General features: G+C 39.1%; 1 protein-coding gene across 4 annotated transcripts in view; it reads left to right on the top strand.

Annotated features, from left to right (window-relative positions):
- The window catches only part of ZNF215 (zinc finger protein 215), a 151,728-nt gene that overhangs the window by 7,709 nt on the left and 117,652 nt on the right, over positions 1–26,367 (top strand). Inside the window, exon 2 of one of the 4 annotated variants that reach the window (XM_067750068.1) lies at positions 23,538–23,640. The exons of the other annotated variants lie outside the window; for them this stretch is intronic. The gene's annotated coding sequence lies outside the window, so the exon portion shown is untranslated. The remainder of the gene's footprint in view (positions 1–23,537; positions 23,641–26,367) is intronic. 4 annotated transcript variants of the gene reach the window in all.

Here is a 26,367-nt window from a genome sequence, read left to right as displayed (position 1 = left end):
ATTTAAAGTAATAAAGAAAAAAATAGGAAAGAAAGAGAGCAACCGAACCAAAAAACAAATCCACCAATGATAACAAGCGCTAAAAACTATACTAAAAAACAAACAAACAAACAAAAACCCAAGAATAGAAAGGCAGAACCCTAGGACAAATGGTAAAAGCAAAGCTATACAGACAAAATCACACAAAGAATCATACACATACACACAAAAAGCGAAAAAGGAAAAAAAAAAATATATCATTGCTCCCGAAGTCCACCGCCTCAATTTGGGATGATTCGTTGTGTATTCAGGTATTCCACAGATGTTGATTGTGGAAATTTGATCCACTGCTCCTGAGGCTGCTGGGGGAGATTTACCTTTCTCTTTGTTGTTCACCCAGCTCCTGGGGTTCAGCTTTGGATCTGGTCCTGCCTCTGCGTGTAGGTCACCTGAGGGCATCTGTTCTTTGCTCAGACAGGACCGGGTTAAAGTAGCAGCTGATTATGGGGCTCTGGCTCACTCAGGCCTGAGAGAGGGAGGGGTATGGAATGCAGGGCGGTCCTGCAGCAGCAGAGGCTGGAGTGACATTGCAACAGCCTGAGGTGCGCTGTGTGTGTGTTTTCCCGGGGAAGTTGTCCCTGGATCTCGGGATCCTGGCACTGGCGGGCTGCTCAGGCTCCCGGGAGGGGAGGTGTGGATAGTGACCTGTGCTTGCACACAGGGTTCTTGGTAGCTGCAGCAGCAGCCTTAGCATTTCATGCCCGTCTCTGGTGTCCACGCTGATAGCGGTGGCTCGCGCCCTGCAAAGTAGCTGTTTTAAGAAAACTCAGTAAGCTACAGAAAACTCAGAAAGACAATGATGAAATAAATTGAAAGACACAGATAAATGGAAAGATATCTCATGTTCATGAATTGGAAGTATTAACACTGTTAAAATGTATATACCTCACAAAGCCATCTATAGATTCAACATAATCCTTATTATAATTCTAATGGCATTTTTTCACTGAAATAGTCAAAAACAATCCTAAAATATGTACAGAATCACAAAAGATCCCCAATACCCAAAGCAATCTTGGTAAAGAATAACAAAGCCAGAGACATCACAATTCCTTACTTCCAACTATGTTATAAATCTATAATAATTAAAACAGTATAGTACTGGCATATAAATAGACACATAGACTAATGAAACAGAGCAGAGAGCCCAGGAAGAATACTCTGTATTTGTGGTCAATTTATATTTGACAAGGGAGCCATGAATACTCAGTGGGGAATGGATTGTCTCTCCAACAAATGATGCTGGAAAAACTGGATAGAGATTAGGCCCTTATCTTACACCACTCACAAAAATTAACTCACAATGGATTAAAGACTTAAAGAGAAGACCTGATAACGTAAAACTAAAAAAAGTAAACATAGTAAAGAATCTCCTTCACATTGTTCTTTGCAATGATTTTTTTGGATATGACATCAAAACCTAAGCAACGAAAGCTGAAATCAACATGTATGACTATATCAAACTAAAATGTTTTACACAGTAAAAGAAATAATTTAAAAAAATGCAAGGTAACCTTCAGAAAGGGAGAAAATATTTGCCATTCAAATATTGAATAAGGACCTGCTAATAAAAATATATAAAAACTCGTACAACTGAATAACAAACCCCTAAAAATTTCAGTTGAAAAAATGAGCAGAGAAGCTAAATAGACATTTTTTTTCCAAAGAAGACAGTCACATGGCCAACAGATATATGAAATGATGCTCAACACTAATGGTCATCAGAGAAACGCAAATCAAGACCACAATGAGCTATTACCTCACTCTCAGTAGAATGGCTTTCATCAAGAAGACAAGATATATATATATTTTATGATTAAGGTTTACTTTATTTTTATTTTTTTTACATCTTTATTGGAGTATAATTGCTTTACAATGGTGTGTTAGTTTCTGCTTTATAATAAAGTGAATCAGTTATACATATACATATGTTCCCATATATCTTCCCTCTTGCGTCTCCCTCCGTCCCACCCTCCCTATCCCACCCCTCCAGGCAGTCACAAAGCACTGAGCTGATCTCCCTGTGCTATGCGGCTGCTTCCCACTAGCTATCTACCTTACGTTTGGTAGTGTATATATGTCCATGCCTCTCTCTTGCTTTTTCACAGCTTACCCTTCCTCCTCCCCATATCCTCAAGTCCATTCTCTAGTAGGTCTGTGTCTTTATTCCTTTCTTACCCCTAGGTTCTTCATGACATTTCTTTTCTTAAATTCCATATATATGTGTTAGCATATGGTATTTGTCTTTCTCTTTCTGACTTACTTCACTCTGTATGACAGACTCTAGGTCTATTCACCTGATTACTAATAGCTCAATTTCGTTTCTTTTTATGGCTGAGTAATATTCCATTGTGTATATGTGCCACATCTTCTTTATCCATTCATCCGATGATGGACGCTTAGGTTGTTTCCATCGCCCGGCTATTGTAAATAAAGCTGCAATGAACATTTTGGTACATGACTCTTTTTGAATTATGGTTTTCTCAGGGTATATGCCCAGTAGTGGGATTGCTGGATCATATGATAGTTCTATTTGTAGTTTTTTAAGGAACCTCCAGAGATAACATGTGTTTGTGAGGATGTGGAGAAAAGGGAATCCCAGTGTTGATAGGAATGTAAATTGGTTCAGCCACTATGGGAAAGAGTATGGAGGTTCCTCAAAAATGGATAAAAGAACTACCATATTATCTAGTAACTCCACTTCTGGGTATATATCTAACAAGTGAAAGCAAGATCTTGAAGTGATATATGCACTTCCATGTTTATGACAGCATTATTCATAGTAGCCAAGATGTTGAAATAGCCTAAGTGTCAGTCAACTGCTGAATGGATAATAAAGGTATCTATCTATCTATCCCTATCCATCTATCTATCTATTTCCATGAGAAAGAATGAAATCTTTCCATTTGTGACAACATGGATGGACCTTGAGGGCATTATCCTAAGTGAGATAAATCAGACAGAGAAAGACAACTATTGTAGGATATCATTTGTAAGTAGATTCTAAGAAAGCCAGACATGTAAAAATTTAGAGTAGAATGGTGGTTACCAGGGGCTGGTGAGTGTGGCAATTGTGGAGACGTTGTTTAAGGGTTCAAACCTGCAATCATTAGATAAATAAACCCTGAATATCTAATGCTTAGCATATTGTAAACAGCAATACTGTATTATAAACTTCAGAGTTGCTCAGATTCTAGATCGAAATTGTTTTGACCGCAATAATGAAATGGTGATGATGTGACATGACAGATGCTTTAGTTAACTCTTCAGTGGTAATCATGTTATGGTATGTAAATGTATCAAATCAACACATGTTTATACCTTATATTTACAAAAAAAGACCCTGAATAGCTAAAACAGTCTTGGGCAAAAAGAAGAGAGCTGGAGGTATCAGAGTCCCTGACTTCAGACTATACTACAAAGCTACAGTAATCAAAACAGTATAATACGGGCACTAAAGCACACACATAGATTGGTGGAATAGAATAGAGAGCTCAGAAATAAACCCACACACTTTTGGTCAAGTAATCTATGACAAAGGAGGCAAGAATATACAATGCAGAAAAGACAGTCTCTTCAGTAAGTGGTTCTGGGAAAACTGGAGAGCTACTTGTAAAAGAATGAAATTAGAGATTTTTCTCACACCATATATATAATAAGCTCAAAAGGATTAAAGACCTAAATGCAAGACCGGAAACCATAAAATTCCTAGAGGAAAACATAGGAGGAACAGTCTTGGACATAAATTGTAGCAATATTTCCTAAGGCTAAGGAAACCAAAGCAAAAATAAACCAATGGAACCTAATTAAACTCAAAAACTTTTGCACAGCAAAGAAAGTCATCAACAAAATGAAAGACAACCTACTGAATGAGAGAAAATATTTGCAAATGATATGACCAATAAGGGGTTCATATTCAAAATATGTAAGCAATTCATATAAACTCAACATCAGAAAAACCAGAAGAACGGATGAAAAAATAGGCAGAAGACCTAAATAGACATTTTTTCATAGAAGGCATAAAGATGGCCAACCAGCACATGAAAAGATGCTCAACATTGTTAATCATCAGGGAACTGCAAATCAAAACTTCACACCTGTCAGATTGGCTGTCATTGAAAGGAACACAAATAACAAATGTTCGCAAGGATGTGGAGAAAAGGGATCCCGTGTACACAGTTGGTGGGAATGTAACTTGGTGAAGCCACTGTGGAAAACAGTATGGAGATTTCTCAAAATACTAAAAACAGAATTACCATTATTTAGCAATTCCACTCAGTATATAGCTGAAGACAATGACAACACTTTTTAAAAAATACATGCACCCTGCTGTTCGTAGTAGCATTATTTACAGTTGCCAAGATATTGAAGCAACCTAAGTGTCCATCAACAGATGAATGGAAAAGATGTTTCACGTATACACACACACACACACACACACGATGGAATACTACGCAGCCATAAAAAATAATCAGATTTGCTATTTGCAACAACATAGATGGACCTGGAGGGTAACGTGTTTAGTGAAATAAGTCAGACAGAGAAAATCAAATGCTGTATGTTATCACTTACACCTGAAATCCAAAAAATAAAACAAACTAATGTATATAAGAAAAAGAAACATACTCATAGATGTAGAGAATAAACTAGTGGTTACCAATAGGTGGAGGGGCAAGATAGGGGTAAGGAATTAAGAGGTACAAATTACTATGTATAAAATAAATAAACCAAGTATATGACATTGTGCAAGCCAAAGTTATGGAGACTGTAAAAAGATCAGTGGCTGTCAAGGGTTGGAGAGAGGCAGGGGAGAATAGATGGAGACAGCATTTTCAGGGTTAGCGAAACTTTTTTTAATAATGTGTAATGTTTTATCATATCGTTATACATTTGTCAAAACCCATAGACTGTACAAAACAAGAGTGAGCCTTTAGTTAATGATGGAGTATCAGTATTATTTCATCATTTGTAACAAATGTACAACACTAAAGAAAGATGTTAATAAAATGTATGGGGTGGGAATATATGCAACTCTGTACTTTCCATTAAATTTTTTGTAAATATAAACAGGTCTAAGAAGATAATCTACTAATTATTTATTAAATACTTTATTAATATGAAAGTTGGCAAGCCAGGAAAAAAGAACACAAAACTTGTGTTTCAAGTAGAAATCACATAGTAAGATTGCAAACACAAATATATCACTAATCATATTAAGTGTAAGTGCACTGCATGTTTCAGTAAAAGACAAAGATTATTGGAATGAATTAATAAAGCAAATCCAACTTTTGTTGCTATTGACAAAACTAACATATCTAAAACATAAGGATAGAGAATGCGTGAAAGTAAAGGATGGGAAAATTCAGACACCAAAAGAAAGCTAGAGAAGCTAGTTATATTAATATCAGAGAAGTAGAAATTAACTTGAAAAGCTTCCTGTAACACAAGTTCTTAAGTTGTAATGATAACGGTTTTTCACAAAGAAGATGTAACAGTTTACATAAATATCATCTGGTAACATGGCTGCAAAGTAAAAAGCAAGTCATCCAGTTTCCAGTCTGGCATGTAAGAAGCTTGGAAGTCAACACTCCATCCTAACAACAACTAAAATGCTGTACAAACTGAAAAACCAACAACTCTTCTTAGATATGACAGATAAATGAAGTCACAAGGCAAACTGCTGCCCCCCAAATTGTAGAGACAGATAGGCAAATGTAGAGAATCATGACTTACTGGAGGTGAAACTTATGAGGAGAAACCTCCATGAGGTAGGAAAACCTAAACTGTAATTGAGAAATTGCTGGGGGCTCTGTGGACAAGTCTGAGTGTCAGAAACTCCAAGAGGACCCTGTAATAGAGGCTCTCCATACCTTTATTTTATCTCCAGGAGGTTGACCAGGTTCTCACAGTGAATACGGGAAAAAAATCCACTTGTGCAGAGGGAGGGGGAAAGTAACCATTTTGAAATATTTCAGAGCATTTTGTTTTTCTTAATAAGGCCTGTGCTGAGGGAAACTATATTTTCAGACTGTAAACTATTAGAATTTTTTTCAGTGTTGAACCGACCTGGGGAAAGTGAAATACCCAACTCCTGTTTACTCTAGCATTCCACATGGGGAAAACAAAATACCCAAGTACAGCCTACTGTAGCCTTCCATGAGGGAGAAGGGAAATATCCAACTCCAGATCACTCTAGCCATTATCTCCCACCCACAGGGATAATAAAGCTAGGAGAAGCATTTCTGAAGTTCACAGTACAGAGACACAGGCTCACTAAAAGACTGAGACCCAATCACCAGATTATAGCACATTTCCCCTACCCTATACCTCATCACCACATTATTAATGACCTATTTACAGCAGTTTCCTTTACCCAGTACATTATGTCTGTCAAGAAAAATTATAAGGCATACAGAAAGACAAAACAAAACAGAAAAAAAACAGTTTGAGGAGATAGAGCAAGCATCAGACCAAGACTCAGACATGGCAGGAATGTTAGAATTATCAGATTGGGAACTTAAAACAACTATGATTACTATCCTAAGGCCTCTAATGGATGTAGTTGAATTCATGCAAGAAAAGATGGACATTGTGAGCAGAGAGTTGGAAATTCTAAGAAAGAATAAAGTAGACATGCCAGAGTTAGAAACGCAGCAAGAGAAATGAAGATTGCTCTTGCTAGGTTCATTAGTAGACTGGCAACAGCCAAGGAAAGATTCTCTGGGCTTGGGAGTACTTCAGTAGCAACTTCCAAAACTTGAAAGCAAAGAGAAAAGAAGATTAAACAAACAAACAAACAAACAAACAAAACCCCACCAGAATATCCAAGAACTGTGAGATCACTATGGAAGGTGTAATATATGCATAATGAGAATACATAAAGGTGAAAAAAGAAAGAACAGAAGAAATATTTGAAGCAATAATGACTAAGAAGTTTGCCAAATTTGTCAAACACTGAACCATAGATCCAGGAACCAGAACACCAAGAAGGATAAATGCCCCACCCCCAGACCTCACCAAAGCTTATCATATTCATACTGCTGAAAATTGAAGACAGAAAAGTTAAAAATTTGCCAGAAAAATGAAAACCTCACCTATAGAGGAGCAAAGATAAAAAAATGCATCTGAGTTCTCCTTAGAAACCATGCAAGCAAGAAGAGACTGGAGTGAAATATTTCAAGTTTTGAGAGAAAAAATCCACTGACTTAGAATTGTGTACCCTGAAAAATGATTCTTCAAAAGTGAAGTAGAAATACTTTCACAGACATCAGAAACTTAGATCTGTATAAAGAAAGGAAGAGCTTTGGAGAAGAAACAAATAAAGGTTAAAAAAAACAAAACAAAACACAACTTATTTTTATTTAGTCTTAACTGACCTAATAGATAAATTTGTTCAAAATAAAGAAGGAAGGGGGCTTCCCTGGTGGCGCAGTGGTTGAGAGTCCTCCTGCCGATGCAGGGGACGTGGGTTCATGCCCCGGTCCGGGAGGGTCCCGCTTGCCGCGGAGCGGCTGGGCCCATGGGCCGTGGCCGCTGGGACTGCGCGTCCAGAGCCTGTGCTCTGCAGCGGGAGGGGCCACAACAGTGAGAGGCCCGGGTACAGCAAAAAAAAAAAGCAGACATAGAGAATGGACTTGAGTACATGGGGAGGGGGAAGGGTAAGATGGGACGATGTGAGAGAGTGGCATTGACATATATACACTACCAAATGTAAAATAGATAGCTAGTGGGAAGCAGCTGCATCGCATGGGGAGATCAGCTCGGTGCTTTGTGACCACCTAGAGGGGTGGGATAGGGAGGGTGGGAGGCAGTCGCAGAAGGGAGGGGATATGGGGATATATGTGTACGTATAGCTGATTCACTTTTTTATACAGCAGAAACTAACACAACATTGTAAAGCAATTATACTCCAATAAAGATGTTAAAAGAAATAGCAAGAATATATTTAATTATGTATGCTTATGTATACATCTTTTGTAAGTATAGGTTATGAATGCTTATTGAAAGTGAAATGAATTGGTAGCAGTATATAAGATATAAGGGACAGAAGGTCAGAATTCATATTGTCTCATTACAAGGTACTTGCACTACCCATGAAGCACTATAATGCTCTTTAAAAGTGGGTTTGTGGGGCTTCCCTGGTGGCGCAGTGGTTGGGAATCTGCCTGCCGGTGCAGGGGACACAGGTTTGAGCCCTGGTCTGGGAAGATCCCACATGCCACGGAGCAGCTGGGCCTATGAGCCATAACTACTGAGCCTGCGTGTCTGGAGCCTGTGCTCTGCAACAGGAGAGGCCACGACAGTGAGAGGCCCGCGCACTGCAATGAAGAGTGGCCCCCACTCGCTGCAACTAGAGAAAGCCCTCGCACAGAAATGAAGACCCGACACAGCCAAAAAAAATATATAAATAAATAAATAAATAAATAAGTGGGTTTGTGTTGCCTTGGAAAACATGACTAAAGCGTAACTGAGGATTGTGTTTCTCTGGCCTGGCTTCTCACTTGTATCATAAAGGTGATGGCCCAGACGTTAACTGTTCTGAGTAGCATGATCTGTTTTTGTTCATCTGCTTTCTGGGATGGGTATACAACCTATATACTCATTACGTTTTTCCCACTATCCCAACTAATAGTGTCATGCTCCCTCTTCCTCTACCAGTATGTAGCCTAAATCCAAAAGGAGAAAACTGGATCACCTATTTTTCCCCAGTCTTACACATTTTGTTAAGCCATTTCAGAAACCATAAGAGATGACCTGCTTTCTCTAGTATACTCATCAATTCTGACACATGGAATAGCAAATAAAACTGATTTATATGATGCCAATGTCTTTGTACTTCCGCACTTTGGAACAAGCACATTTCCAAATAGTCAGCTCCAGGAATGTTAAAAGGTCCTCAAAATATTAGGAATAATATCATCTCTGGTAGTCATTTATCCTAAGGCAACAGTAAATAAAAATTTAACCATTCTTGTATATAAGCGTATTATTCTTTTCCTGAATAACATGCAGATGAGTAGCATATTAATGGCTGACTTTAAATTAATCTTGATTTCTCTATCATGTAGGCCTAAAACTCACTGTAAGGGATTTCAGTTTTTTTCTTCAAGTGACAATTTCAAGCTTCCTAAATACTCACACAAGTCTTTTTTCTTAGGAAAGAAAATAAGGCTAACCTTGGCCACTGTAGGCAGCTGATAGTTTTCATATATTCCCTGAAATATTTCATACTTAAAAATGAAATTCTTCCTTAAAATATCACTGTAATATACTGCATCAGCATTTTTCACTCATTTTTCAATTTTGTAAACACCTTTTATGAGAATATTTCCCAAAATTTAAAAAATCATTTCTTTGTGTCATATAACAGAGTAATTTTATGTTAAATCCATGTATTAAGGGGTTTAGTCTTAAGTATATTTACTAATCAAAACTTTTAAACAAATTTGTACATTAATAGTATTCTAATTTTTAAAAATTGTACCAAAGGCTATTTAATGAAAAGTGAGTTTCCTTACCATCCCTTATCCAGTCCCTTAGGCAGCCATTGATAGCAGTTTAAGCATTCTTCCAGAGGTATTCTATGCATATCTAAGGGTATCTGTCTATATCTCTTATTTTAAAAACAAATGATGGCATATAATATTTGCTGGTTTGCATCATGTTTTTTTGTTTTGCTTAACATATCTAGTTTATAATAACTTACAGTGTAAAAAAATATACAAAATCTTTAATGACCTAATGTGAAAACTTTGCATTTGTCTTTAAATATGTAGTGGTTTATTTTTATAATTTTTGTGTCTATACGGTTCGCAAGCCATATGTAAATAGACTTTACTATTAATAGCAAAACCAATTTGGATAGAAAAAAAATGAATTTGGATTAGTTGTATCTTTCAGAGAATAGAAGCAGAGGGAGTACTTCTTGACTCATTTGATGTGGTTAGTGTTACCCAAATACCAAAACCGGACAAGTCAGATCAAAAACTGATAGCTAATATTTCTCATGCACATATGGAAAAGAATCCAACAGTGTATAAAAGGAATTATACACCGCAGCCAGTTGGCATTTATCTCAGGTATGCAAGGCTGGTTCAGAATTTGAACATCAATTAATGTAATACATCACATCAACAAGCTAAAGAAGAGAAATAGCATGGTCCAATAAATAGGTGGAGAAAAAGTGTTTGATGAAATCTAACATTCATTCATTATCAAAACTCCTGGCAAACTAGAAATAGAGGGGAACTTCCTCAAATTGATAAAACATACCTACAAAAATCTTAATGGTGAGACACTAGGAGCTTTCCCCCTAAATTCCGGAAGAGTCAAGGATGTCCCCTATCACCACTCCTGTTAAGCATCTTCTAGCTAATGAATTAAGATAAGAAAATGAAATTAAACATATATAGATTGGGAAGGAAGAAATAAAACTATTTGCAGGGGACATTATTGTCTGTAGAAAATCCAGAAAAATCAACAGCAACAAAATCGCTGGAACATAGAGAACCAGGGAAGTCCCTGTTGGAAGATTTTTAATCACAGTTTCAATTTCATTACTTATGATTGGTCTGTTCATATTTTCTGTTTGTTCCTGGTTCAGTCTTGGAAGGCTGTATTTTTCTAAGAATTTGTCCATTTCTTCCACATGGTTCATTCTTTGGTATATAGTTGCTTGTAGTAGTCTCTTACGAGCCTATGTATTTCTGTGGTGTCAGTTTTAACTTGTCCTTTTTCGTTTCTAAGCTTATTGTTTTGAGTCTTCTCCCTTTTTTTCTTGATGAGTCTGGCTAAATGTTTATCAGTTTTGTTTATCTTCTAAAAGAACCAGCTTTTAGTTTCATTGATCTTTGCTATTGTTTTCTTCATTTCTTTCTTTTAAAAATTCATTCATTCATTATTTATTTTTGGCTGCACTGGGTCTTTGTTGCTGTGCACGGGCTTTCTCTAGTTGCGGCGAGCGGGGGCTACTCTTCATTGCGGTACGCGGGCTTCTCATTGTGGTGGCTTCTCTTGTTGCAGAGCATGGGCTCTAGGCACACGGGCTCAGTAGTTGCGGCTTGCGAGCTCTAGAGTGCAGGCTCAGTAGCTGTGGTGCATGGGCTTAGTTGCTCCATGGCATGTGGGATCTTCCTGGACTGGGGATCGAACCCATGTCCACTGCATTGGCAGGCGGATTCTTAACCACTGTGCCACCAGAGCAGTCCCTATTTTCTTCATTGCTATTTCATTTATTTTTGCTCTGATCTTTATGATTTGTTTTCTTCTACTTACTTTGAGTTTTGTTTGTTCTCTTTCTCTTACTACTTTAGGTGTAAGTTTAGGTTGTTTATTTGAGATTTTTCTTGTCTCTTGAGGTGGGATTGTATTGCTATAAAATTCCTTCTTAAAACTGCTTTTGCTGCATCCCATAGGTTTTGTATCATTGTGTTTCTTTGTCATTTGTTTCTAGGTAGTTTTTATTTCCTCACTGATTTCTCCAGTGATCCATTGATTATTTAGTAGCATATTGTTTAGCCGCCATGTGTTTGTGTTATTTACAGTTTTTTTTCCCTGTAATTGATTTCTACTCTCATAGCGTTGTGGTCAGAGAAGATGCTTGATACGATTTCAATTTTCTTAAATTTACTGAGGCTTGATTTATGACCCACGATGTGATGTATCCTGGAGAATGTTCCGTGTACACCTGAGAAGAAAGTGTATTCTGCTGCTTTCAGATGGAATGTCATATAAATATCAATTAAGTCTATCTGGTCTAATGTGTCATTTAAGGCTTGTGTTTCCTTATTAATTTTCTGTTGGATGATCTTTCCATTGGTGTAAATGAGGTGTTAAATTCCCCCACTATTATTGAGTTACTGTCGATTTCCCCTTTTATGGCGGTTAGAATTTGCCTTATGTATTGAGGTGCTATGTTGGGTGTGTAAATATTTACAATTGTTATATCTTCTTCTTGGATTGTTCCCCTGATTATTATGTAGTGTGCCTCCTTATTTCTTGTAATAATCTATATTTTTTAAAGTCTATTTTGTCTGATATGAGTATTGCTACTCCAGCTTTCTTTTGATTTCCATTTGCATGGAATATCTTTTTCCATCCCCTCACTTTCAGTCTGTATGTGTCCCTAGGTCTGAAGTTGGTCTTTTGTAGACAGTATGTATATGGGTCTTATTGTATCCATTCAGCCAGTCTGTGTCTTTTGTTTGGAGCATTTCATCCATTTACATTTAAGGTAATTATCGATATGTATGTTTCTATTACCATTTTCTTAATTGTTTTGGGTTTGTTTTTGTAGGTCTTTTTCTTGTCTTGTATTTCTTGCCTAGAGAAGTTCCTTTAGCATTTATTGCAAAACTGGTTTGGTGGTGTTGAATTCTGTTAGCTTTTGCCGGTCTGTAACGCTTTTAATTTCTCCATTGGATCTGAGTGAGTTCCTTGCTGGGTAGAGTAATCTTGGTTGTAGGTTTTTCCCTTTCATCACTTTAAATAGGTCTTGCCACTCCCTTCTGGCCTGCAGAGTTTCTGCTGAAAAGTCAGCTGATAACCTTACAGGGATTCCCTTTTATGTAATTTGTTGCTTTTCCCTTGCTGCTTTTAAGATTTTTTCTTTGTATTTAGTTTTTTTTGTTGTCGTTGCGGTATGCGGGCCTCTCACGGTTGTGGCCTCTCCCATTGCGGAGCACAGGCTTTGGATGCACAGGCTCAGTGGCCATGGCTCACGGGCCTAGCCACTCCGTGGCATGTGGGATCTTCCCAGACCGGGGCACGAACCCGTGTCCCCTGCATCGGCAGGTGGACTCTCAACCACTGCGCCACCAGGGAAGCCCTATATTTAATTTTTGTTAGTTTGATTAATATGTGTCTTGGTGTGTTTCTCCTTGTATTTAACCTGTATGGGACTCTCTGTGCTTCCTGTACTTGGTGACTATTTCCTTTCCTATGTTAGGGAAGTTTTCAACTATAATCTCTTCAAATATTTTCTCAGAGCCTTTCTCTTTCTCTTCTTCTCCTGCGACCCCTGTAGTACAAATGTTGGTGCATTTAATGTTGTCCCAGATGTCTGTGAGAATTTCCTCATTTCTTTTCAATCTTTTTTCTTTATTCTGCTCTGCAACAGTTATTTTCACCATTCTATCTTCCAGCTCACTTATCCGTTCTTCTGCCTCAGTTATTCTGCTATTGATTCCTTCTAGTGTATTTCTAATTTCAGTTATTGTGTTTTTCATCACTCTTTTTTCTTTAGTTCTTATAGGTCCTTGTTAAACATTTCTTGTATCTTTTTCATCTGTTCCTCTGTTGTATTTCTGAGATCTTGGATCATCTTAACTATCATTACTCTGAATTCTTTTTCAGGTAAATTACCTATTTCCTCTTCATTTTTTTGGTCTTGTGGATTTTTACCTTGCTCCTTCATCGGTGCATATTTCTCTATCTTCCTATTTTGTGTAGCTTACTGTGTCTGTGGTCTCCTTTTCACAGGCTGCAGGATGGTAGTTCCCGTTGCTTCTGGTGTCTGCCCCCTAGTGAGTGAGGTTGGTCCAGGGGCTTGTGTAAGCTTCCTGGTGGGAGGGACTGGTGCCTGCACTGTGGTGGGTAGATCTGAATCTTGTCCCTCTGATCGCCAGGGCTGTTTCAGGTGATGTGTTTTGGGGTGTCTGTGAGCTTAGTATGACTTTAGGCAGCCTGTCTGTTGATGGGTTGTGTGTTCCTGTCTTGCTGGTTGTTTGTCATGGGGTATCCAGCCCTGGAGCCTGCAAGCAGTTTAGTGGAGCCAGGTCTTGATGTCGAGATGGAGACCTCAGGGAGAGCTCCTGTTGATTAATATTCCCTGGGGCTGGAAATTCTCTGGTATTGCAGTGTCTTGGTCTCAGTGCCCTTACCTCAGAGTCTCAGGCCCAACCCCTGGCCTGGGAACCAAGACCCTGCAAGTTGCATGGTTTGGCAAAAAAAGAAAGAAGAAGAAAAGTAAAGAAAACAGACAAAGAAAACCAAAATCAAATGATAAAAACAAAACCAATCAAAGAAAAGAAAAAAAGAAAATGAAAATCAAGAGAACAATATAACAAAGAAAACAACCCCAAAACAAAAACAAACAATAAAAACAAAACTAACAAAAATGAAAAACAGAAAGCAGAACAAAAACAGAAAGCAAACTAAAAAATAAAATGAAAAACAAACACACAAAATCCATCCAAAATAAAACCCCCAAGAACAAAACCAAAAACAAGAAAAAAAACAGAAAACAGCAGAAAAGTCAAGTCATAATAGAAAAATAAAAAATATATAATATATATATATTAAAAAATTGAAAAAAGAAAAGAAAAATAACTAAGAAATAAAACAGCAGACAAGAGAACAAAATGAAACAAAAAGAGAAAACAAAACAAAAAATTAAGAATTATTATATTTTCCTGAGGCATCCACTGTCAGTGTTCTTGCCCCCCCACCCCAGTCAGCCACATCCAAACCCCACCTCCCCAGAAGGCCTTCCAATACCTCTAGGTAGGTCTCTGGATCCACTGTGATCACTGTGGGAGCAGCTCAGACTCTGACCTGGCCCAACTCTCATGTGCACTTTCTCCAAAGTCCACAGCTTCCAAAGTTAAACCAGTCTCAGTTGTGGGAGTTCTCATCCATTCAGATATTCTGCAGATGCAGGGTTTACCAAGAGCATCATGAGGATTTATTTTGCAGCTTGTGCAGCTTCACAGAGAGATTTGCATACCTCTGCCTTAGTCACACAGCCCCTGGGGCTCAGCTTTGGCTTTGGCCCCAGTTCTGCATGCAGGCTCCCCTCAGTAGTCTATTCCCCACCAAGGTGAGAGGGGGCAAAAGCAGCTGCTGATTGGGGCACTTAATCATTCAGGCCCGGGAGGGATAAGGTGGACACAGCTGGGGCATGCGTGAAGTTCCTGTGATGGCAGATACCGGCAGGAAGATGCAACAGACTGGGACATGCTCGCTCTGGTGGGAGTTCCAGTGCCTGGGGAGGCAGGGGTCATCGGGCGGGGAGGGGGTTTGCAATGGCAGCCCCGCCCCTTGGGCGCCACTCAACAGTCATGCCTCATTTCCAAGGCAGACTACACTTCCTCTTGGAGCATTCCCAGCCGTGGAGCCCCTCACTCCTGTCCCCTTAGGTTGTCTCTGCATAGCCAACAGCGGTCCTCTCCCTGGGTCCACTATCCTAACCCCACCTTTTAGAACTCAGCCCCCGCCAGCATTGGCATCTTGCTGTCTCAGGTTGGAGCACTCAGGGCTGATTCTGGAGGAGGCTTTGGTGTGGGCAGTGCATGCAGGCCCTGTGTGTGGTCAAAGGAGGCTTTGGTGGTGGCAGCGCTCAGGACCCTGGAGTCTGCGCCAGCGGAGGAGACCTTGGCTTGAGGGGCGGGCCATTTGCTTGGAGTATCTTCCTCCAGCCCTTTATTTTGAACCGATGTTTATTTTTAGAGCTGAAATGAGTCTTTTGGAGGCAACATATAGCTGGGTCTTGGATTTTAATTCATCCAGCTACTCTGTGTCTTTTGATTGGTGATTTAACCCATTTATATATAGGGTGATTATTGATGAATGAGGACTTAGTACTGCCATTTTATCTTTTGTTTTCTGGTTGTTCTATATAAGTTCTTTATTCCCAAGCTACCTTAAAAATTGTTTCTTTGTTATTGACTTTTGACAGTTTTACTCTAATATGTTTTTGAGAAGGTCTTTTTGCATTGCAGTAATTAGGTGTTCTCTTAGCTTCATGGATTCGTACATCCAGTTCCTTCCCCAGATTTGACAACTTCTCAGTTATTATTTCTTTAAATGCACTCGTTTCCCTCTCTTTTCCTAGGGGATACCATTATACTTATGTTGCCTTTCCTAATAGAGTTGGATAGTTCATGTAGAATTTCTTCATTTTGAAAAATTTAGTTCTCTTTCCTCTTCTACCTGTATCATTTCTAGATTTCTGTCTTTGAGCTTGCTAGTTCTCTCTTCAATACAGTCTGTTCTAATGCTTTGTAGTGTGTTGTCTCATTTCTTGAGTCCTTCAGTTCCAGGATTTCTGTTTGGTTGTTTTGTAGATTTTTAGTCTCTTTGGTAAATTATTCCTCTGTTCATTAATTTTATTCCTGAGTTCATTGAACTGCCTTTCTGAGTTTTCTTGTAGCTCATTGAGTTTCTTTATGACAGCTATTTTGAGTTCTCTGTCAGCTAGAACACATTATTTTGTGTCTTTAAGTTTGGTTTCTGAAGAATTGTCATGTTCTTTTTGTTATACTATGTTACCATGGTTTTTCATGGTGTTTGATGAGCTGTTTATCTGCTGGTGCATTTGAAGTAGTGAATACCTTTCTTTAGGCAGAGCTTTTTTGACTTGATTCTATTTACGCAACAGATGAATAATTAGAGCACTTCCTTTTGTTTTTCAGTAGGTGGCACTATAGCAGAGGTTTCTGGTTTCTTTTACCTGAATTACCCCTGGTTAAATATGAGTGTCTACACTTTCCACCCTCTATCTCTGTCAGAGATTTTGTCCTGTGCCGTTGTTGTTGTTGTTTGTGCCTCCAGGGTTGCCAGTGACTTGCTGCTGCCAGTGCTGCTGTTATCAATGGTGTTGCCACATGGGACACTCAGATGGCAGTTACCTCTGTTTTACCTGGAGTCATCTGGTTCATAGGCTCTGTTATAATAAGGAAAGGTGGGGAGAAGCTGGGGTTGTGGGTGCCTCTGCCATGTCCACGGTTGTCAGGTTTGTGGGTACCACTACTGCAGGTGGGGGAGTGGTGCAGAGTCATGGATACTTCCACTGCTGGAGAGACAGGGTGTCAGGCTCTACTGTTGCTGCTGCCCCGTTCCCTGTGGCTGTAGGCATCGTGCCTGGGAAGCTGGAGTCATGTGCACTACTCCCCTCTTGCTACTGGGTTCTCTGGGGCTGTGGGCTCAATTGTTGTATCTGGGGGTCCAGGATTATAGGCACTACCTCCACTGTTAACCTGGTCTGCCTCCTCTATGTTTTCTAGTTCACCCACATGTAGATGTACGGATGTGTGGAACTCTGGCATCCTAGTGTGTTAAGCAGAGGAAACTTTGTTGAGTTAATGAATATTTTACTGGTTGTAGATTGAAGGGAAGAGACAGAGGGAGTGTCTCATGCTACCATGATGCTGACATTACCTTCTTCTTCAGCTGTTTTAGTGGTTTTCAGTTGGATTGGCCTGTACCAGTAGATGGCATGAATTTCCCCAGTGAATGTGAAAATTATGATTCTCCTAATAGTAGTTGCAGAGGCTAATTATGAGAAGGCAAGTATACTCATCAGATGGGCTGCTCTACTGGTTACCCAGGTACTTAGATTCTCTGTGTGAGGAATCCATGGCCGTTGCAAAGGCTGGAGGTTATTTGAGAGCATCAGTCTGTTTCTGTGTCAGTCCCTGATGCTGCCTTTGGAATTTTTCATATGACTCTCTTATTCTCTTTAGTGAGAGAATTTTTCTTGTGGCTTTTTCCTAGACTGGAAGGCCACAGCTCTGATTCCTGGGACTGGTTCAGCTTTTCTGTAGCTCTTTAACTTTCCCCCTGAGCATAGCATGAGCACTACAGTTCCCTGATCCAGCTGTCTGTGGTCTTAGGGATTTTTCAGGTATTGTTGGAAAAATTTACTTAAAAACAAACTTCCTTTTTCACATATGCTAAGTTTCACATGTCTATATCTATATCTATCTGTATAATTTACCTATATCTCTACATATATGTGTATCAGGTTTCATATATATATATATATATATATATATATATATATATATATATATATATATTGCTGTCAGTTAGAGGCCACGTACTTTACATTGCCTAGAAGTTTCTCAGCCTTTTTAGTCCACTGGAAATTTTGTTTGAAATGCACAATTTGTTTGAGCCATCTACATTAAAGGAATAGAAAACCTAAGTAAAATAATTGTCATGAAAATAATTGAGAAAGGTGTCAAAACATTGTCTGTGTTGTTCTCTCTTTCCTTACAGAGTGGAATGAGATAAATGAATTAGGCCCAGATAGTTAAAAAGGGAATTCTATTAGACTTCAAAGAAAAGTAATGCCAATGACATAAGAACAATTCCCAGACTTAAAGAGAGAAGGAAATCCTCTAAATTATTTTACAGATTCTGTTGTGATTAAAAGTGACAGCTATGGAATCAGGCCACCCGTATTCAAATTCTGGCATCATCATTTACTAGCAGTATGATGTTAGTCAAGTTATTTAACCTCCTTTGCATCAGTTTCTTTCTATTAAAAAGGGGATAAAAACAGTGCTTACATGTTGTTGTTGTAAGGTATAAGTGAGTTAATACACCTAAAACTCTTTGAATGTTTGGTATAGAGTAAGTGTGTAAGAGATATGTGCTACTGTTATTGTTGTTGCTATTATTATTATTACTATTACTACTACAGACTGACAAAAATATTCAAAATAAATGTACATATTAATCTCACTTATAAATAATTGGGTCAACATTCTAATTCCAGTTAGCAAATAGAACACACAAACATTACAAAATAAAATACACAAGTGCGAAGTATGGCTTGTTCACTATTAGGAAATATTATCTTTTCTGTGGATACAGAAAATGCATATAATAAAAATACATATCCATTTATGAGTAAAATTCTTAATAATGTAGGCATAGGTAGATACTTCTATAGAATGGTAAAAATACATATCTCAAATAAGAAACCCATGTCATCTTTAATGGTGAAAAGCCAAAAGTATTTTCACTAAGGCTAAGAAAACAAAGATACCACTTTACTATGATACTACATCCACTTTACTTAACATTGTTATATCTAAGCAAATTAATGAGACATGATAAGAACAAAAAGACTTAATACAAATTGAGAAAGTGGGTGCCTGCTTGTTTGCAAATGATAAAATAACAAACCTGTAATCAATTGAGAACCAGAGAATAAGTATAATAAAATTATTCCATTATTTGGTGTAAGATTAATATTTAAAAATCAATGTTTTAGAGCTTTTATCAATATCAATTATAAATGATTTTTTATATGTAAAAAATATGTGGTCAGTAAATATAATAGAAAAGTTGATTTCGTATGCAATGGTAACTGAAAAGAGATAACAAATTGGACTAAATACAATGAGAAATGTACATACTACTGTTCTGGAGAAATATCTAAAGCCTTTGGCTGGTACATAAAATACTGAATAAATGAGATACATTTTTCTGAGGAAGCTTTTTTGCTGCAAAGGAATATATTGTTCTTTAAGTATACATTTAAGTCAATCTCAATAAATATGTAACATTTATGTCTGGAATTAGTCAAGTTGATATATTCAGAGAAATATATGAATGAGCAGTCAAGGAAATTAGAAGATAGAAGATATAAGCTTGTACTATTCTTGCAAGATATTCACAAATAAAGGAAACTTCATATTTAAAAAGGGTTTGGTACTAATACTCAAAAGTCCATAAAAGGAGTCATATTGACTCTGTTTATGATTAAAACTTTATTTAAAACGAGTGACAAAAATTGGATTATTCAAAAACTACATGGCCATAAGAAAATAATATTGACCCTCTACCCTATTTATTTTACCAAAATAACTTACAGTAAAGTACAATTTCAGGACTTCCCTGGTGGCGCAGTGGACATGGGTCCTCCTGTCAGTGCAGGGGACTCGTGTTCAAGCCCTGGTCTGGGAAGATCCCACATGCCGTGGAGCAACTAAGCCTGTGTGCCACAACTACTGAGCCTGTGCTCTAGAGCCCGTGAGCTACAACTACGGAAGCCTGCGTGCCTAGAGCCAGTGCTCTGCAACAAGAGAAGCCACTGCAAGGAGAAGCCAGTGCACCACAACAAAGAGTAGACCCCGCTCACTGCAACTAGAGAAAGCCCATGTGCAGCAATGAAGACCCAATGCAGCTAAAAAATAAAAAAAAATTTTTAAAGTACAATTTCAAAAAAGTCCAAAAATTGATAAATATACTAGAAGAAAATGAAATGTTTTATTCTTCTTCTTGTTGTTGTTGTTATTATTTTTGATATGGAGAATGCCATTCCAAGCAAGAAACAACCATATACCAGAAAGGAAAAGATATGTACCTGTGACTACATAAAACTCATTTCTGTAAGTTAAGAAATGCATTATACAAAGTCAAAAGAAAGGTGTCAACTGTAAAATATTTGCAACCCCTATGTGAGAAAGAGTACGAATTTACTTAACATATGAAAGGTCTTACAAATAAATAATCAAAAAAATGAACAACTCGAGCTTCCCTGGTGGCGCAGTGGTTGAGAATCCACCTGCCGATGTAGGGGGCATGGGTTCGTGTCCCGGTCCGGGAAGATCCCACGTGCCATGGAGCGGCTGGGCCCATGAGCCATGGCCTCTGAGCCTGCGCGTCCGGAGCCTGTGCTCCGCAATGGGAGAGGCCACAACAGTGAGAGGCCCACGTACCGCAAAAAAAAAAAAAAAAAAAAAGAATGACTCGAGAGAAAGAAGCAAATGACAACAACAGTAAGCAGAAAGAATAACAAAGTATCAATAGCTTGTAAATAAGTGAAAGGATCCTAAAGTTACTAACAATGAAATAACAGGAAATTTAAAAATGTGAGATACTATTTTTAAAAAACTTGATGATTCAAAGGGGTTGGTGAGCATGTGAAAACAAAGACAAAGGATGTGTTAGATACTGCAGTATCTATGAAAATTAAAAATTACTTTTTTGTTTAATTTATTTATTTTTGGCGCTTTGGGTCTTTGTTGCTGTGCACGGGCTTTCTCTAGTTGTGGCAAGCGGGGTCTACTCTTCGTTGTGGTGCGCGGGTCTATCTTTGCGGTGGCTTCTCCTGTTGCGGAGCACGGGCTCTAGGTGCTCTGCAGGCTTCAGTAGTTGTGGCACGTGGGCTCAGTAGTTGTGGCACGTGGGCTCAGTAGTTGTGGCACACGGGCTTAGTTGGTCCGCGGCATGTGAGGTCTTCTCTGACCAGGGCTCGAACCCATGTCCCCTGCATTGGAAGGTGGATTCTTAACCACTGCGCCACCAGGGAAATCCCAAAAATTACTTATTATATGATTCAACAATTTCTACAACTTAAGTGAAAACTATTCTTCAGATGTATTCATCATTGCAGCATTTTTATTTTTGTAATAGTCAAATTAGGAGATAAGCCTAAATGACCATCAGCATCTGGTTAAATAAAATATTGTGCATCAATGAAATCAGTGAACAGAATGAAGCAGCTCATATGTGTTGGTAATGAAAGATTTCCAAAATAATTTAAGTAAATAAAAGTGTGAGGGGGTTTTAACGTCAGTTTGGTCCTTCAAGAAGCAGACGCCAAGATGGGATTAGACATGTAAGAGATTTATTGGATGAAATGCCTGTGAAAGGTATAAGAGGAGAAAGCAATGAAAGCAAGGGAATCCTTCAGACCACAATGCTGGTCTGACACCTGAGAAAGGAGAGAGGGAAAGAAGGGTTTGGTAAAAGGAGTCTCAGACCACAGTGAGTTTAGAACAAATCCTGGCCAGGCCTATAGGGAATCCTGAGCAATGATTGCTAGTTAAAGGAACTCCATGATGAGCAAGATTGGGCTTTTCCATGCTGAGTCATTGAAGGCAGCCTGGGGGAGGTGTGGCCTCGGTGTGAATGCCCTGATAGATCCAAACAGGTGGGCAGTGGAGGCTCTCAGTTACCTCTACTCACAGAAGTTTTTATTGAATGAGATCTAAGTGGTGCATCTTCATGACCAGCAGAATCTAGTTCTTATGCCATATAGATTTACCTTCCAAACATGTTTGGAGGGCATTCCTCCTTGTTGTCCATGGGCCTCTCTTCCTGAGGAGAAACTTAGAAGAGGAAGGTTAGAAGTGAACTATAGCCTATATTGCTTCCTTTGGTCTTGGGGGGTGTAACCATGAATTCTAGCTTTCCCTTATCCTCAACTGTCCGGGTACCATACCTGTGGATCAGCCATTTTGTACATCTCCAGATAGTGGTGCTAATCAAGGCTCTGCATACAGGAAAGGCAAACGCACACCCAGAATAGGTATCAATCCCCATGTTGACGAAGTGTTGGACCTTGCAGGATGGAAGGAGTAAAATGAAATTGACTTGCAAACAAGCGTCTATTTGGACTTTTTGAGAATAATGACATATTGGTGGTTCAGCATAGGTCTCTGTTGTTGGAAGTTGGACATTGAGAGGCAGCGTTAGCTAGATTAGCCTTGGTTCCTGTTATTGCATCCATGCATAGCCTATGTATCTACTGTCCTTACCATTTCATTTATGTGCCTATCATGCCAGTTCTTGGAGGGTTGATGAGGAAGAACAGATAATATGAACTGGTTAAGTCATTTTTCCAACCTGGTTGTTCAGTGTCCCTTCAGTGGTGGGTGTTTTCTGGTGGGCATGTGTGATATAAAGTTCTTCACACTTGGTGCCCACTGCTGTATGTCCATGCACATGCTCTACCCAAAAGCTTCTAATTTCTTATTGGCAACTTCCTAGGAATTTGTACATACTCTCACCTTATGCTACTTCTCTTATCATACAAAGCCAATGACTAGGAGCAACATTTGCAGTTTTTCCATTTGGGAAGTAATTTTTTTCCTCTCTACTGCTTTTCAAGGCTGTTTACAAATGTGGCTTTAATGCAGCTACCATCCATTTTTAGGTTGTACACAATGTGAGGCCAACTTGTCCATAAATCGAGCTTGAGCTTTTTCTTATTCCTTTAGATGTTTGGATGTGACCCCCATAAAGCTATAGATGTGAGCTGGGGGAGGGTTCCGGGTGCAACAATGGTAGGTGACATGGGGGTTGGGGCTACCTGTTCATGATTAATAATGCCCTCTGTTCCTGAACAAACTTGATCTAGGATATACCATTTGCATCTTACCATGGATTGCTGCGGGGCCTTTCTGACAGTAAGCCTTGGTGGGTCCAACATAACCCAGCTCAAAATGGGCATTTTCAGTCACATGATCAGTTTGTGCCTCATGGTCAAGCATTCCATAACTACCAGGGATCAGTGACAGACCAGGAGCTGTTTCTCAAAAGGCATATAATTCTCTGGTGCAGATGACATGGCCTTACTCCAGAACCCCTGCATCATGATTCTCTTGCTGGGGCCTACCATAAACAAAGCATAAACAAACTTTTTCTATAATGAGCCAGAGAAAATATCTGAGACTTTGTCAACCATATGTTCTTTGTTTCAACTACTCAACTCTGCTTTTGTAGTGTGAAAGCATCTATAGACAATATTCAAATGAATGGATATGGCTGCATTTTTATAAAATATGTTTTCCAAAAATGGTGGCATACTAGTTCAACCCATGAGCCGTGGTTTGCTGATCCCTGGCATGAACTCCACAGCGAATCTTTTATCATAATTGACACCTCCAACCCCATAGGGTCTGCTGGATCATATGGCTCAGCCTTTGGGCAACTTGCACCACAGCCTGAAACTACTGGAGAATTCTTTCCTCCTCTAGACCCCATTCAAAGATGGTGGGCTTCCTTGTCACCTGATATGGACCAGAGAAGTATTCCTAGGTGTGGAATGTGTTGCTTCCCCAAATCAAAGAGGCCTACCAGGTGCTGTGCTTTATTTTTTATTGTAGGAAATACAAGATGCAGTTATTTGTCTTTTAATTTGGAGGGGATATCGTGACCATTGGACCCTTAAAAACTTTTGTTATGGCAGGTCCCTGAACCTCTGCAGGGTTTGTTTCCCATCCTCTGGAGCACCTGTCTTAACAAGGCTACCAACTTACTAGCCACCTCTTACTTTCCCGGTCAATTGGCGTGATGTCATCATATAACTGATCAGTGCGATGTTCTCTGGGATGGTCCCCTTTCTTTAGGATTGTCGTATGACAGAAAGCAGGAGAGTTAGTAGAGCCCTGGGACAAAACTCTAAGTAAATATATTTGTCCGTTTCATGAATGTGAAGTGTTTCTAGTAGTCTCTTACCACTGAAATAGAAAAGAATGCATTTGCCGTATCAGTGGCAAATACTATCTTAGCTCTAGCAATATTACCTTGGCTGGTACAGAACCTGAAGTAGGGGCTACCATTGGATAAGCTAGCAGCAATTTACAAGAAATTTTTAGGATACATCTGTTAATGCAAGAGACACACTGGCTAATTAAATGGAGACATGGTAGGGATAACCACCGCTTTAGGTTTGTTTTTGTTTTTTTGTTTTTTTTTTTTTTGCAGTACACGGGCCTCTCACTCTTGTGGCCTCTCCCGTTGTGGAGCACAGGCTCCGGACGCGCAGGCTCAGTGGCCATGGCTCACGGGCCCAGACACTCCGCGGCATGTGCGATCTTCCCGGACCGGGGCACGAACCCGTGTCCCCCGCATCGGCAGGCGGACTCTCAACCACTGCACCACCAGGGAAGCCCCCGCTTTAGGTTTTTAATGGTGGCACTAATCTTTGCCATCCCCTGTGTTGTAATTTTTTTAAAGATTTATTAACCAGAGTGGAGGGCAATTTTGAAGACTTCTGCTTAGGCTTTCTCATTATTAAAGCACTTACCTCATAGGACAAGAACCCAATTTTGGGGTTAGTCCAACTGCCAAGTTTGTCATTCCTCGATTATACATTTGGGGACTAGGGACAGACCACTCTGTGGGTCTGTCGACCCAGTGGACTGAATGTGAGCTTGACTTTAGCCTAGGAAAGACCCCATTTATTACCTAGCCTCCAGTTATGAATAATCATACTTCGTTTCTCTAGATGTCAGTGTCAACTCAGACCTTGTGTCTAATAATTCTCAAAATGTCTGGGTACTCCCCTTTCCCCAGTGCATATTTATCTGAATAAATATCTGTAGGTCTCTTTAGGGATGATTATAATATATATTTGCCACAGTGCTACAGGGTCTTTAATCCTGGGGACTCAGTCATCTTTTTCGTCGGTGTTTTGTTTTTGTTTTTGTTTGCTTTTTTTTTTTTAGTCAGTGGTTTTGAGAATGGCTGTAGTGAGTGACTAAGGGGGGTAGAAGTAGATCAGAATGGTAATAGGAGCTGCATCACATCACATCACATCATATCACATCACATCACATGGGGCCTTGATGAATCTTGTGATGACTGACTTTCACACTGAATGAAAACTGGAGATTTCAGGGTTTTGAACAAAGGATTAAAATGATCTAGCTTACATTAAAAAAAGCTTTCTGACTGCTATGTTGGATGTTGTTATGGTAATCTGTTAGGAGGCTATTGAGCCTCAGTGCCTGCAGTGGAGTGGTGGTAAATGGCTAGATTTTAGATATATTTTGACAGTAGGTTTAACAGGATTTATCAATGAATGATTGGGTGAGAAGAATTATGGATGATTTAGAGTATTTTTTGGCCCAGGGGATTGAAACAATGGATTGACCTTTAACTAAGAAGAGGAAGCCTATAGATAAGAGCAGGGTTTGAGTGAGGGGATATTTAGAATCCAGTTTTGGGCATGTTAAGCTTGAGATGTCTTTGAGACATCCAAGTGGAGATGGTGAGTCGGCATGTATTCGACATTTAGTGAGAGGTGTGGTGAGACAAATGTATTAGGAGTCATCAGTGTGTAGGTGGTATTTAATGCAGTGAGGACTGGTGACCCCTTAAGAGAGAGAGAGAGCCTAGATATGGAAGGAAGACCCAAGATTGAGCCCTTGGGGTATATTAGCATTGAGAGATTGATAGAAGTGGAAGAAGCAGTAAAGAAGAGTGACATAGGAGGAGAGAAGCAAGAGTGCAGTATTCTCAAACACAAGTAAAAGAAGTGTTTCAGGGAGATGAGAGGGACAAAATGATGCTGGTAGGTCATGTATATGACTGTGAATAAAAAATTGGATTTAGCAAAGTGGAGGCCATTGGTGACCTTTACTTAGTTGATGTCAGCTGCATTTTCCCTGTTTGAAATAGCAGCATCATCTTTGATTTCTCTCTTTTCCTTCGAACTGTCTCCACTTGCAACTCCAGTATTTACTAAGCTTGTCCTCAATTGTACTTAAGAGCCATGATTCATCACCTACATTGGGGTAAATACCATTCTACATGCTGAGCATATGGAGATGAACAAGACGTGAACTCTTTTTCAGGAATTTACAGCTGAGAATGTGGTACAGGCATAAACACATTTCATTGTAATGGAAATGATAATAATTTTAATAACTATAGTAATTTCTTCTTTTGACATGACTTTTGTTGCTTTGCTGCTGCTGCTACTAGTACTACTACTACTACTACCGCCACCTACTATTATTGGAACTATATATGCTGTGCCAAGGATATCTCAAGAAATCCTTAACACTTCTATGAGGTGGC

Source organism: Pseudorca crassidens, chromosome 9, assembly GCF_039906515.1.
Source record: "Pseudorca crassidens isolate mPseCra1 chromosome 9, mPseCra1.hap1, whole genome shotgun sequence".
NCBI classification, from domain to species: domain Eukaryota; kingdom Metazoa; phylum Chordata; class Mammalia; order Artiodactyla; family Delphinidae; genus Pseudorca; species Pseudorca crassidens.
The sequence above is the reverse complement of the archived record's forward strand: the minus strand, read 5'-3'. Positions and strand labels throughout refer to the sequence as shown.